The 14,030-nt window shown below is 43.5% G+C and overlaps 1 long non-coding RNA gene and 1 pseudogene across 1 annotated transcript; both read left to right on the top strand.

Moving 5' to 3' along the window:
- Nucleotides 1–103: 103 nt before the first annotated feature.
- On the top strand, nt 104–6,719 carry LOC143438546 (large ribosomal subunit protein eL6 pseudogene; annotated as a pseudogene).
- Nucleotides 6,720–7,104: 385 nt separating this feature from the next.
- LOC143438392 (uncharacterized) lies at nt 7,105–10,608 on the top strand. Its single transcript, XR_013107257.1, has 2 exons — nt 7,105–7,158; nt 10,305–10,608. It is a non-coding gene; the product is annotated as an uncharacterized LOC143438392 (long non-coding RNA).
- The last annotated feature ends 3,422 nt before the right edge of the window (nt 10,609–14,030 follow it).

Genomic DNA, 14,030 nt, shown 5'->3' with positions numbered 1-14,030 from the left:
TTTTTGATTGACAATGTGTATGAGCAGTAGCATGTACATCCACACTCAGAAACTCAGATGCACATCCACACTCAGAAACTCATGAAGGTTGAGTGTAGCAGTGCATGCGTCATCCCAGCACCAGAGACACTGAGGGAAAAAGATTGAGTTCAAGACCAGCCTGGCCTACAAAATAAGACTATCTCAAAAAGGAGAGGGAGAGAGAGGAAGAGGGAGAGGGAGAGGGGGACGGGGACAGAGACAGAGACAGAGACTATACGCCATAAAGTGATTTCTTTGAATTCTAGTATGTACATTTACTGAACCAGCAATTTGAAAGTATTTTTTAGAGCCAGGCATGGTGAGTCAAGCATTTACCCTCAGTGCTCAGAATGCAGAGGCAAGTGAATCTCTTGAGTTTGAGGCAGGTCTACAGCATATGGGGAGAAGGGGAGAAAGTTATGTTTGGTTGATTGGTTGGTTGGTTGGTTGGTTGGTTGGTTGGTTGGTTGATTGGTTGGTTGGTTTTTGGTTTTTGGTTTTTGGTTTTTGGTTTTTGGTTTTTGGTTTTTGGTTTTTGGTTTTTGGTTTTTGGTTTTTGGTTTTTGGTTTTTTGAGACAGGGTTTCTCTGTGTAGCCTGTGTAGCCCTGGCTGTCCTGGAACTCTTTCTTAGAATTATTATTTGCATGCATGGGTGTTTTGCCTGCTTGCCATCTACTCCTTTTGGGTGTGATTTTTTTTTTCTCTAGAGATTTCAGGAGTACTCTTAAGTTGCTAGTATGTTTCTTTATATAGGTACTCAGTGCCTATATCCTATATGTTTGGATATGTTTTCACTTTCATTCAGTTCTAGAAAGTCTTTCATTTCCTTTCTAATTTCTATCTTGACCTGTTTTTCATTCAGTAGTGAGTTCAGTTTCTATGACTTTGTAAGCTTTCTGTTGATGTTGATATCCAGTTTTAATCGATGGTAGTCAGAGAGTATACAGGGTCTTAATTTTCTTGTATCTGTTGAGACTTGATCTATATCTGAGTATATGGTCGGTTTTGGAGAATGTTCCATGCGGTGCTGAGAAGACAGTATATTGTGTTTGGGTGATATGTTCTATAAGTATCTGTTAGGTCCATTTGGTTCATGATGTCAGTTAGCTTGAGCATTTTTCTGTTTAGTTTTGTCTGGATGACCTGTCTGTCAGTGTGAGTGAGGTACTGAAGTCTCCACTGTCAGTGTGAGTCATTGTGTGATCTAAGCTGTAGTGGTGTTTGTTTTATGAACTTGGGTACCTTGGCTTTGGTGCACAAATGTTAAGAATTGCAGTGTCTTCACAGTGGACTTTCCCTTTGATGAGTATATAGTGTCCTTCCTATCTTCTGATATTTTAACAGATATAAAAATGGCTACAACGGCTTGCTTCTTAGGTCCATTTGCTTGGAATACCTTTTTCCATTCTTTTACACTGAGGTGATGTCTATCTTTTATGTTAAAATGTGTTTCTTGGATGTAGTAGAAGGGATGGATTCTGTTTTCACATCCATTCTGTTTCTCTATATCTTTTTATTGGGGGATTAAGTCTACTGATGTTGAAAGATATCAATGAGCAGTATTTATTGATTTTTATTTGTTGGTGATAGTGGTGTGTGTGTGTGTGTGTGTGTGTGTGTGTGTGTGTGTGTTCATTTCTTCTCTTTTGATTTTGCTGGTCTGGGATTATTTATCTCCTGTTTTTTCCTGGGTATGTTAACCTCTTTGGGTTAAAGTTTCCCTTCTGACATGTTCTATAGGGCTGCATTTGTAGATATATATTGCTTAAATTTGATTTTATCATGGAATGTCTTATTCTCTCCATCTGTGATAATTGAAATTCATGCTGGGTATAGTAGTCTAGGCTGGCATCTGTGGTCTCTTAGTGTTAAGGTAATTATTTAAAAACAGCAGCTCCCAATCTTGCTTGTTCTTAATCAGCCTCTACCTTCCCGACTAACCTAAGCCTGAGAATATGCTGCTGCCACTAGGCTCAGGCCACCGACTCAGGCCACCGGCTCAGGCGGCCAGAGACACCGGCCCTGCCACCCACGAGATGCCAGTGTGGGGCACAGCTCTGCCAATCTTCTACACTGTCACCACAAGGCTGGGCTGAGCCCAGACCATCCTGCCATCCACTTGGTACCCAGTAGAAGTGAGACTCTAATGCTTAAAGATTAACCAAAGGCTTTCTAAGTTTCGTAATGCTCAAATTAACAAGATGCACACACAATTGGAGGTGTTTCCCAATTAATTAACCTAGATATAAGTTGTTACCCAGGACTCCATGTGTGGTTCTCCATCCTCCTACATCTCTCCTAGCTCCTCCTCTTCCTTCTCCTCTTCCTCTCCTTACTCCTCCTACCTTAGCTCCTCCCAACTTTCGGGGAAAATGTGCTGCTACATTTTATGGTCTCTAGAATATTCTTTCAGACCCTTCTGGCTTTTAGGCGTAATTCTAATAGGTCTGCCTTCATATGTTACTTGGTCTTTTTCCCTTGCATTAAATTTTCTTTCTTTCTTCTGTGTGTTTGGTGTTTTGATTGCTATATGCCAAGGGGACTTTCTTTTCTTGTGTAGTGTTATTTGGTGTTCTGTATTTTTCTTGTGCTTGGGTAGGCATCTCCTTTAGGTTAAGCAAATTTTCCTCCATCATTGCATTGAAAAGTTTTTCTGTGCCTTTCGCCTTTGTTTCTTCTCTTGCCTCTATTCCTATTATGCTTAGATTTGGTATTTTCACAGTGTCCCAGACTTCTTGGATGTTTTGTGCCATGAATTTTTTTGGATTTAGCATTTTCTTTGATCCAAGTATCCATTTCTTCCATCTTTTCTTAAATGACTGAGATTCTCCCTTACATCCTGTTGTTTACCTCTGAGGGTCCTGTTTGAGCTACATTTTTTTTCTAGATTTCCTTCAGTTTGGGTTTTCTTTACTGATTCTATTTCCACTTTCAGGTGTTAAACTGCTTTATTCATTTCCTTCCACTGTTCGTGTTTTCATAGATTTCTTTAAGGGATTCATTCATTTCTTCTTTAAGGGCCTCTATTATATTCATAAAGGCTATTTTAAGGTCTTTTTCTTGTGCTTTGGCTCTATTGAAATATTCAGGTCTTGCTGTGTGTAGTGGGACTGCTGGACTGTCCTGGCTATTATTGTGGTTTTTTCACCAGCATCTCGGCATCTGGGTTTGAGAAGATTGTAATTCTAGGTGCTGATATCTGGTCTTGTCTTTGTTGGGTAGGTATTTTGTTCCCTGGGTTTTGTTGCCCTCTCTGGCTTTAAGAAGAGTGGAGTGGTTGTGTGTTGCCTGGTAGGAATTCTTCTGGGATCCAGATAGGTATGGACACTGTTTCCCTGGTCTGAATCTTACTATTATATGTTTTAATTGACTTGTAAAAGTAATTGAAGTTCTGGAAAAATTGCTAACACTTGGAGTGATCAGGAACATTAAAGATGACTCAAATGAATTGTTTAGGTGAGATCCTGCTTCTGAAGATGTCATTAACTTAACCACCAGACTTGGAAGTCGCCACAACTGCTTAACCTGTATGATCAGTCTGCTGTGGAATTCTGTGTTCTTCACAACATCCAAAAAATCCTTGGAAACCAGTATTTGTATTGACGTAAAATAATTTTTAGAAACAGAAAACCAATAGGGAATATTTGTCATTTAGAACGTTAGTCTTTATAATACAAGGCACATTAGAATAAGATTATAATATCAGTTATATAAACCAATCTCGAATACTGTGCAGTAAAGAACAACTTGTATGGGACTGAGGCTTCAACTCAAGTTTATGGCTCAATATTTGGTTCCCTTCCATTCTCAGCACGTTTACTAAGAAGAGCCACTGTAATAAATATTTGACGGTTGTCCCACTACGCTTTCCTTCCGTTTGTTGCCTTGGATCTAAGCAAGTATTCAACTAGTCTTCTAAACCCACTAATGGATGAACAGTGAAAACAAGCCACTTCAAGGCTTTTTTTTTTAAACTGGAAACCCAGATATAGATTTAATTTTATAAATAAATATTCGCCAAGAAGAACAAGACATGAGAAGTAAAAGGGAAGGGATGAGAGAGAATACGCAGAGGATGTGACAAATAAAATAGAAGGCAACGTGATCCCAAACTCCAGTCTAAAGATAAGAGAGATACATGGGAAATGAAGAAGAGATCATATGGAGGGAAATCCTCATGTATCCTCAGTTCTGAGAAATACAAGGAGAATTTACAGGTCTCAGAATTTGGGGAATTATAATTCTGCAAGTCTGTCTCTCTGTCTTTCTGTCTCTCTGTCTCTCTGTCTCTGGAGCGCTCTCTCTCTCTCTTTCACACACACACACACCTAACCTATAATTCTTTTAATTAGTATGTGTTTGAACTACTCTGTCTTGATGGGTGACTTAGGAAATGCAGGTTCCATGAAGGTTTTATTACTTTTTGTACTTAACATTATCTCCCATCCACATTCACTCTATAATTATTTGACTGAAATGATCATTTGTGGAAACTTGCTTGGAATTCATGCCCTCAAGTTATGATGCTTTGAGGATGACAGTACCTAGCCCTAATGGGGATTGACTGTTAAAACCCCAGAATGTGTTATGTTAGCTAAATCCCACTGATATTCTCAATTTCCATTTTTCTTAGCTTTATATTCCACACAATTAAATTCACTTTAAGTAAGTTTTTAGTACCCAAGCAGTTTTGAATATCATTTAAAACAATAAATTATTTTTAGATGACTTATTAACTCATCAAGTTACTTTTGGTGCATGTGTAATGTTTTCATTTAAAATATGCGAAACATGGGCTGGAGACATGGCTCAGCAGTTAAGAGCACTGACTACTCGTCCAGAGGGCCTGAGTTCAACCACATGGTGGCTCACAACCATCTGTAGTAGGATCTGATCCTCTCTTCTAGTGTGTCTGAAGACAGCTATGGTGTACTTATATAAATAAAATAAATAAATCTTTTTTAAAAAATTGAAACAATGTTTACTCTTAGAACCTTGTCCAAGGAGGAACGTAGGTTCTCTCTGGAGATGTATGTCTGTGTACTATGGGCCAATGGGCACAGTGGGGGCCCAAAAGAAGGCACAGAGCTCTGGGACTGGAGTTACATACACTTTTGAGCCATTGTGTGGGTGCTGAGAACCAAAAGACTCTCTGGAAAAGCAACCAGAGCTCCTAACTACTGAGTTATCTCTGCAACTCAGAAAAGCTTATTTTTAATGTTTAGCTAAATGGAAAGTATACATGAAGCCCTCTGTGACTGAATTGAGAACTTTTTTTCATGGAACCAATCTTTTCTTAATCAAACAACTGGCAGGCAAACTATTATAATTCAGAGAATGAATAAAGCAACTTTTGAGGAAATACATGCCAGTATTCTAAACCACAATTAGAATTTTTGGGAAACCTTTATCTACCACAGTGATCAGGACAGCTTCCTTGGCATTTAAATTCTTTACTGGGGAATCTGGTGAAATTGACAAGTGTTTGTTTAGTTTTGTGTGGAAAACATGGCAGTATTCAGACACTCTGTATAACTGAGCCATCATACTGTCAGATGACCTAAACACTGCTATAACCAGAGAAGCCATTTTTCAAAAGTTACCTTGAATAGACCAGAAGCCACTGCCTTAGTTCTCCTTCCCAGCTTGCAAGATGGCGGGTGACAAGGCAGAGAAGCCTGATAAAAGAAGAAACCTGCGGCCAGGAAGGCTGGCAGTGATGCTGCTGCCTCTGGTCTCCAGGCCGCTGGAAAAAAGCCGAGGAAGGAGAATCCCCATTGCAGCCGAACCCTGTCCTGGTTAGAGGAATTGGCAGGTACTCCTGATCTGCTCTGTATTCCAGAAAGGCCTTGTACAAACGGAAATACTCAGCTGCCAAGACCAAGGTTGAAAAGAAGAAGAAAAAGAAAGTCCTTGATACGGTCACAAAAACAGTTGGTGGGAACAAGAACGGTGACACCCAGGTGGTGAGGCTTCGAAAAATGCCTAGGTATTATTCTACCAAAAGTGTCCCCGGAGCTGCTGAGCCATGCAAACCCTTCAGCCAGCACGTGAGAAGGCTGCGCTGCAGACACACTGGGACTGTCCTGATCATCCTCACCAGACGCCACAGGGGCAAGAGAGTGGTTTTCCTGAAGCAGCTGGGCAGTGGCTTGCTACTTGTGACTGGACCTCTGGCCATCAGCAGAGGTCCTCTGCGCAGAACACACCAGGAGTTTGTCACTGCCACCTGTACAAAAGTTATTATCAGCGAGGTTAAAATCCCCAAACACCTGACTGACACTTCAAGAAGCAGCTTTGGACACAGAGAAGGGGAAATTCGAGGTTACAGAGCAGCAAAAGGCTTATCAGAAAACTGTGGACTCACAGATTTTGCCAAAGATTTTGTTCCACAGTTCCAGGGCTACCTGCGACCTCAGTTCTCCTTGACAAACGGGATGTATCCTCACAAACTGGTGTTTTAAACTGCTTGCAACCTAATTAAACAGCTTCATATGTTTAAAAAAATAAAAAGTTACTTTGGTGGAGTCTATTGTACCAGAATACCCAGAGTTCATTTGATAGGAAGAAACTAGTTGTTTTGATATAACATTGAAGAATAGCCAGAATTATTTATTTTTTAAAACAGAAAGCAGAAACAGGTCTGGAGAGCTGAGTTAAGAGCACTGGTTGCTGAGTCCAGTTCCCAGCAATGACATGGTGGCTCACAACCATGTGTAATGGGATCTGATGCCCTCTTCTGGTGTGTCTGAAGACAGCAACACTGTACTGACATAAATAAATTAATCTTTAAACACACACACACAAATATTCCTCTTTTCCGACTGCATGTCTGCATGAAGCCAATTTTCTTCTAAGGCCCCAACCAAAACAACTGAATGCAAGAGATGAATGCAGTGGGGATGAGGTCCAGCTGCCTTCCATTAAACCAAATATTAAAGAAATGGGCAGAAATGCAAAATAAACAGCATCCTTTTTTACATGTATTTTAGAAAATACATTTATTGCCATAAAATAATTATAAGAATTTATGTTCATGGGACTGATTGTTAAGTTTATGTATTTTCACTCTTCTAATTTCTAGTGTCATGTTTCTGTAGCCACAGAGATGCTCTTGGGGATCCCGTTCTTAAGAGGTGAGAAAGGATCGTGAGACCAAAAGTGTTGAGAACCACTGTAGAGTCCTGACTGCCTTGCTGCTCACGCCCACCACAGCACAGTGACACAGACTCTACTTCCCTCTGCTTTGCATCTTGGGAGACTACATGTCAACCCTTTATCATTTCGTAGTGCTGTAAAATGTCTGTCTCAGACATTATTGCACTAGCTCCCTGGGACACCGGAAGCCACTGTGTTCTGCATTTATTTGTAAAGAGAGGGTTTGACTTAATGCTACACATTTTCTTCTCGATTCGATTATATGAATGTTGTTCTTTTAAACACTCAAGCATACTAGCTGAAGCCTGGTGTGGTGGTACATACCTGTCATTTCAGCACTCAAGAAATGGTTCAGTGGGTAAAGGTTCGTGTTACACAAGCCTTAGGACATGGGTTCAGATGTCTGAATTGGACACAAAAGTCAGATGCAGCAACACAAATGTGTGATCCCAGCATTTCTACAGCAGGATGGGTTTAGACTGGATCGACAGGAAAACATTCAGAAGTGCCAATACCCACCCCCCAAGTCCAGCGTCAGTCCTATATAAAACTTCTCCCCTTTATTCTAGTGTATAGCTGAGTGTTTAGTTAGGGTTACTAGTGCTGCAATGAAACGCTATGACCAAAAGCAACTTGGGGAGGAAAGGGTTTGTTTCACTCACAGTTCCATAGAAAGATCATCAAAAGCAGTGAGGGAAGAAACCCGGAGACAGAAGCTCACGCAGAAGCCATGGAGGGTGGAGGGTGCTGCATGCACACCGTGTTTGCTCTCTGATCAATGTGAAAATGCACACATTTAAGATGACATTCTGCCATTATTCTAAAGAGAACCTTTGTTGCTTATGATTTTACTATGATGAACAGACACCATGACCAAGACAACTCTTAAGAGCACATTTAACTGGGGCTGGCTTACAAGCTCAAAGGTTCAGACCATTATCATCAAGCCGGGAACACGGCAGCATCCAGCCAGTCACGGTGCAGGAGGAGCTGGGTGTTCTACATCTTCATCTGAAGGCCACTGCTCCCACATGCTTAGGAGGAGGGTCTCCTTGCCCAGCCCTACAGTGACACACTTCCTCCAGCAAGGCCACACCTACTCCAAGAAGGCCGCACTTCCTAATAGTGCCACTCCCTGGGCCAAGCATATTCAAACCACCACACAAAGTTTTTTGGCCCCACCAAGCTTCATCTGATAGAAGGAGACCCAGCATAACCCATTTGAGTACTCAAAGCACACATGAGTGTTTAAATGCTTATCATTCTGTACCAGGTGTGCACTAGTGATAGAAGGGTAGGACTGAGTGAAACAGGTCATTTCCAAAAGATTGATTGTAACTCATCTTTTAGGTCCAGTGTCTTTGACTCTGTCATAACCAGACATTAGAATCCATAGGCAGACTTGAAGCATCACAGTATTTCAAACCTGGGGAGACAAATCTGGACAGATCTACTTGTGGTTCATCTCTGACTCTAATGTGACCAAAGTGGAAACTGCCTTGCTGCAGGTCGATGTATGAGCTACAAATACACACTACTCGAAGACAGGAGAGGGAAAACATGTCTCTCTCTTACAGCTTCCTCTTCTATAGTCTAAAATTCTTGCTGCAGCCAGTGTGTGGTTGCGTCACCAGGTTATGTTCCTAGTTGAGGAAGCTGGCAAAAGAGGAAGGCCCTGAAGGTACTTTACCTGGGGAAAACGTGTCACAGTGAAAAAGAACAGACATGAGGGAACTAGACCTACCATTCTGAGCCCTACAGACTTAACCCAGTAAATTGAGAATCTGGCCTGTAGGGGGCAGACCTGCACCAAGGACCACGTCTTTCTCAGGCTTTGGTCTCTTGGGGAAAGTGCCTAGAGTTTTAAAACACCCGTTCTGTTTTTCTCATCAGATCCCACCTGCTGTTGTTACCAGTGGCTGTTATTTTTTCCTCTGGGTGAAATGCCCTACTCTAATCCACACAACTGTTTACAGGCAGAGAGAACAAGCATCTCTTTAGCAAGCCTTGTCAAGGACTTTGATGAGGCTTTCTGCCCAGATGTGCCTGTAGCCACCATGGTCTTAAAAATGGGACAAGTTAGCTGACTCATTTGCAGCACGTAGAAGGAGCAATAAGGTGATTCCTCAGTTACAAGAAGTGATTGGAGACCAAAATGCTGACCTTGGCAGAGTTGTGCTGACACGCCTTTGAGGCCAGGAAACCATATCTTCGTGACCTTTGAACATGAGTGTTCAGCACACGAATTCCAAGGGTGCCGTGATGTGGTTTTGTTTTTAAGGTTTTATAATTAACTGTAGAAAATCAAAACGGATCGTTTAATACTCTCATGTTTTTGTGCATAAGAATGCAATGCATAAAAAAAAAGCAGAAATTCTGCCACTGCCCCAAATGACAAGCACTGTTTACCTGGTGTCTATCCTGGATTTTACAGAAATAAGCACAAATACTGGTCTTGCAGGGCTTGAAAAGGCCTCTTCGGGGCTGGAGAGATGGCTCAGTGGTTAAGAGCATTGACTGCTCTTCCAGAGGTCCTGAGTTCAATTCCCAGCAACCACATGGTGGCTCACAACCATCTGTAATGGGATTCAGTGCCCTCTTCTGGTGTGTCAGAAGACAGCAACAGTGTACTTATACATAAAATAAATAAATCTTTAAAAAAAGAAAGAAAGAAAGAAAGAAAGAAAAGAAAAGAAAAGAAAAGAAAAGGCCTCTTCCTCCTGCCCGTGTTGTTCTTGCTCTACAGAAGAGCCGGCTGCCAGGAGCTAAGTCCCTTTCAGTGCCTGTGCTTACAGCCAGCTGCCATGGTATCCGACCCTAAACTCAAGGCTGTTGCTTTCTAAACTCTGACAATATCATGACAATATCCCACATTGCATCCTCCTGCCGTCCTGTGACTGACTAACAACTGTGCTCCTCAGGTGGGGGACCCACCCTTGGCAGTGAGAATCTCTAGGGTGAAGGCCTGCAGCCTCTCTCCAGACAGGCTCTCTGCAGCACAGGTTCTCAGATCTGTCAAAGCCTCCAGCCAGTGAGAGGGCACCAAGAGGGAGGCACTGTGTGAGGGGAGGGGAGGAAGGGGGGCTGCACACTAGGCTAACTCACTGCTTTCTCCATTGATCAGGGAGGAACTGTGAATGCCTCTGAGAGACGCTTTGACTGGTGCTTGAGCTCCACGTGTCCTAAGGTACTCACTATATGGCTGGTGACATTTCTCACCTTTGCTGAACAGGGCTGGGGCTCCACAGAGGAACCATGGAGAGATCAGTACTTGGAAAGAACACGAGAACTGGAAGTCCTATGACCCAGGCCATTATCCTAGCCTCTTCATTTTACCAATGAACCCGTAGGCTCAGAACGGTTAATGGGGCATGCTTCTAGACACTGTTGGTATATAACGTTGTAAAATAAACAGTCTTGGAAATTAAGTCCAGCCAGGACCAGAGTTCCTTTGCTGCCATACCCTTCTCTTAAGCTTGTCTAATTCTAGCTGGGGGGTGGTGGTGCACGCCTTTAATCCCAGCACTTGGGAGGCAGAGGCAGAGGCAGGCAGATTTCTGAGTTCCAGGCCAGCCTGGTCTACAGAGTGAGTTCCAGGACAGCCAGGGCTTTCCAGGACAGCCAGGGCTACACAGAGAAACCCTGTCTGGAAAAACCAAAAAAAAAAAAAAAAAAGCCTGTCTAATTCTATTCCTTTTTGCTTGTCAGTTGTGACCTTCCTTGCCCAAGATAGATCCCTCAAGATAATCCTCTAGCCTCTGTACCTCTCTTTCTACCCTTTTTTCCTCAATCAATACAAGAAGTCCTGCCAGCCTTTTGGAGACACACACCCTATCTTAGTTAGGGTTTCCATTGCTGCGGTGAAACACCAGGACCAAAAAGAAAGCTGGGGAGGAGAGGATTTGCTTGACTGACACTTCCACATCACTGTTCATCGCTGAAGGAAGTCAGGACAGCAACTCAAGCAGGGCAGGACCCTGGAGGCAAAGGCTCATGCAGAGGCCATGGCGGGAGCTGCTTACTGGCTTGCTCACCTGCTTTCTTACAGAACCCAGGACCACCAGCCCCAGGGACTGCATCACTCACAGTGGGCTGGTCCTCCCCATCAATCTCTAGTTAAGAAAATGCCTTAAGGCAGATCTTATTGAGACATTTTCTCAACTGGGGTTCCCTCGTTTCAGGTAACTCCAGTTTGAGTGCCAAGTTGATAGGAGACTAGACAGCGCACCCCCCACCCACCCACCCCAAAGGGAACCGGCTGCCACACGCCCTCCACAGCTGTGGAGAGCTGATAATGACTGGTGATAGGTTTATACTCTTACAGCTATTTCCTTACTTTTTTCTAAAATATTTATTTTAGTGTGTGTGTGTGTATCTGCGTGTGTCTCTGCACACGCATGCATGAAAACATGCCACAACGTGCATGTGGAGATCAGATGACAACTTTGCCCGAGTCTGTTCTTTTCTTCACAATCTGAGTTCTAGGGGTCAAACTCAGGCCGTCAGGCTGAGTGACAAGTACCCTTACCTTCTGAGCCATTTTCATTTTGCCAGTTCCTTATTTAATTTTTGAAAAGGTAATAAATATATCAGCAGGAATCAGAAGTTCCCAATTCCATGTTTGCCCCGCCCTTGGGCCCCTTCCTATCCCAACTTTTTAAAGGTAATTTTGATAGCTTTGTGTGTATTCTTTCTAGTTATTCTCTAAGCAAATGTGACAAAGACAAACAGAGAGGGGGGAGGGGAGGGGGAGAAGGAGGAGAGGGAGGAGAGGAGAGTGAGGAGAGGAAGGAGAGGGAGGAGAGGAAGGAGAGGGAGAGTGAGAAGAGGAAGGAGAGGGAGAGGGAGGAGAAGGAGGAGAGGGAGGAGAGGAGAGGGAGGAGAGGAAGGAGAGGGAGAGGGAGGAGAGGGAGGAGAGGGAGAGGGAGGAGAGGGAGAGGGAGGAGAGGGAGAGGGAGGAGAGGGAGGAGAAGAAGGAGAGGAGGGGAGGGGGAGAGGGAAAGAGGGAGAGAAGGAGAGAGGGAGAGAGAGAAGGAGAGAGAAAGAAAGAGAGAAAGAGGGAAAGAGAGAAAGAAGAGAGAGGAGAGAGATATTAAGGGAGCCATAAGGCAATGGATTTTGCTAAGAATAATTTTCGGTACTCTGATAGTTTCATGAGCCACAAAGAGCTTGTTTTGTGATAGCTAAAGCTCCTGACTCTGAAGAAAACTGGTTCTCATGGACCCTATCACATGATTGTCACCCACAAACAGCCACTACCGGCTGTCTCATTTCTAGATCTGAGACTTCTCTTCGTCTCTTCACTCATCTGTTGAACATTCCTATACTAGGCACCGAGCCATGTCCTAGGCACAAATACAGCCCCTGCACTTGTAGTAAAAGGGAAGAGAACATAGGCCAAGGTTAGGCTGAGATGACTCAATTCCAGTCCCAAACAGCTCCCGACTTAACAATCGGCTGGGTCCTACAGCCAAAATGTGCAAAGATGGTATGGTAGTTGAATAGCAGTGGCCCCATAGGCTCCTCTGTTTGAATGCTTAGTCACCAGGGAGTGGAACTCTGTCTTAGTTAGGGTTTCATTGCTATGAAGAGACACCATGACCAAGACAACTCTTTTAAAGGAAAACATCTAATTGGGGCTGGCTCACAGATTCAGAGATTCAGTCCATTATCATCATGGTGGGAAGTAGTATGGCAGTGTCCAGGCAGACATGAAGCTGGAGGACCCAAGAGTTCTACATCTTGATCCAAAGGCAGCCAGAAGACTGGACGGACTCCACACAGGCCAGAGCCTGAGCATAGGAGACCTCAAAGCCCAGCCCCACAGTGACACACTTCCTCCAACAAGGCTGTACCGCCTAATATTACCACTCCCTATGGTCCAAGCATTCAAACCCATGAGTCTATGAGAGCCAAACCACCACAAACTCTTTGATACGATTGGAAGGATTAGAAGGGATGGTCTTGCTGGAAGAAGTGTGTCACTGAGGGTGGGGTTTGAGTACCATGCCAGGCCCAGGGTCTTTCTGGGCCTTCAGATCAGGATGTAGCTGTCATCTACAGCTCCAATGTCATGTGTGTGGCATGCTCCTGCCATGATGATAATGAACTAAGCCTTTGAAACTGTAAGCAAGCCCCCAATTAAATGGCTTGTTGTTGTTGTTGTTGTTGTTGTTTGTTGTTGTTGTTGTTTTTATGTTTTGCCTTGATCTTGATGTGTCTTCACAGGAGTAGAGCGGTGACTAAGACAGATGAGACGGATTTGGCTTCAGGTACAGTTTGGTTCAGAGCTTAAATGATGTCCCTGGGAGTCATCCTTTGGTTCTGCATCTCTTGGGCTACTTGTCACCAGCTTAGACTGGTGGAAGTGTGAGAGTCACTGATCCAAAGCCCAGCAGTCAGGTGCCTTTAACATTGAATGACTGTGTACATCACCTGCTCATTCCAGAACCAATCACTGAAGCCAACAGGGATGCATTCTACTGACTGGCCTAGGATACACAATCCACTTCAGAGACCAGGGTTTGGCCAACGCTACCCAAAGCACATAGATTGAGAGTTGAGGAGTGGCACCTCAAAACAAAATTACTGTAGCCTCACCCATGGAATTAAAAGTGAGATAAATAACTCAAGTGAATTGCAAAGTGCCAAGGAGCCTGGCACAAAAGGAGGTGCCCAAGGTATTCCAAGGAAGGAGCAGGCAGGATCAGGGAGGCAGATGAATGCCATTTGTAGTCATGGACAGAGAGGCAGGAGGGGGGAACCTTAAGGACTCTGAAGAGTTACATTAGAGAGATGACCTGGCAACTAAGAATACATGCTACTCTTATAGAATACCAGAGTCCTGTTC

Source organism: Arvicanthis niloticus, chromosome 25 (assembly GCF_011762505.2).
Source record: "Arvicanthis niloticus isolate mArvNil1 chromosome 25, mArvNil1.pat.X, whole genome shotgun sequence".
Lineage (NCBI taxonomy): Eukaryota > Metazoa > Chordata > Mammalia > Rodentia > Muridae > Arvicanthis > Arvicanthis niloticus.
This window is presented reverse-complemented; position numbering and strand designations above follow the sequence as displayed.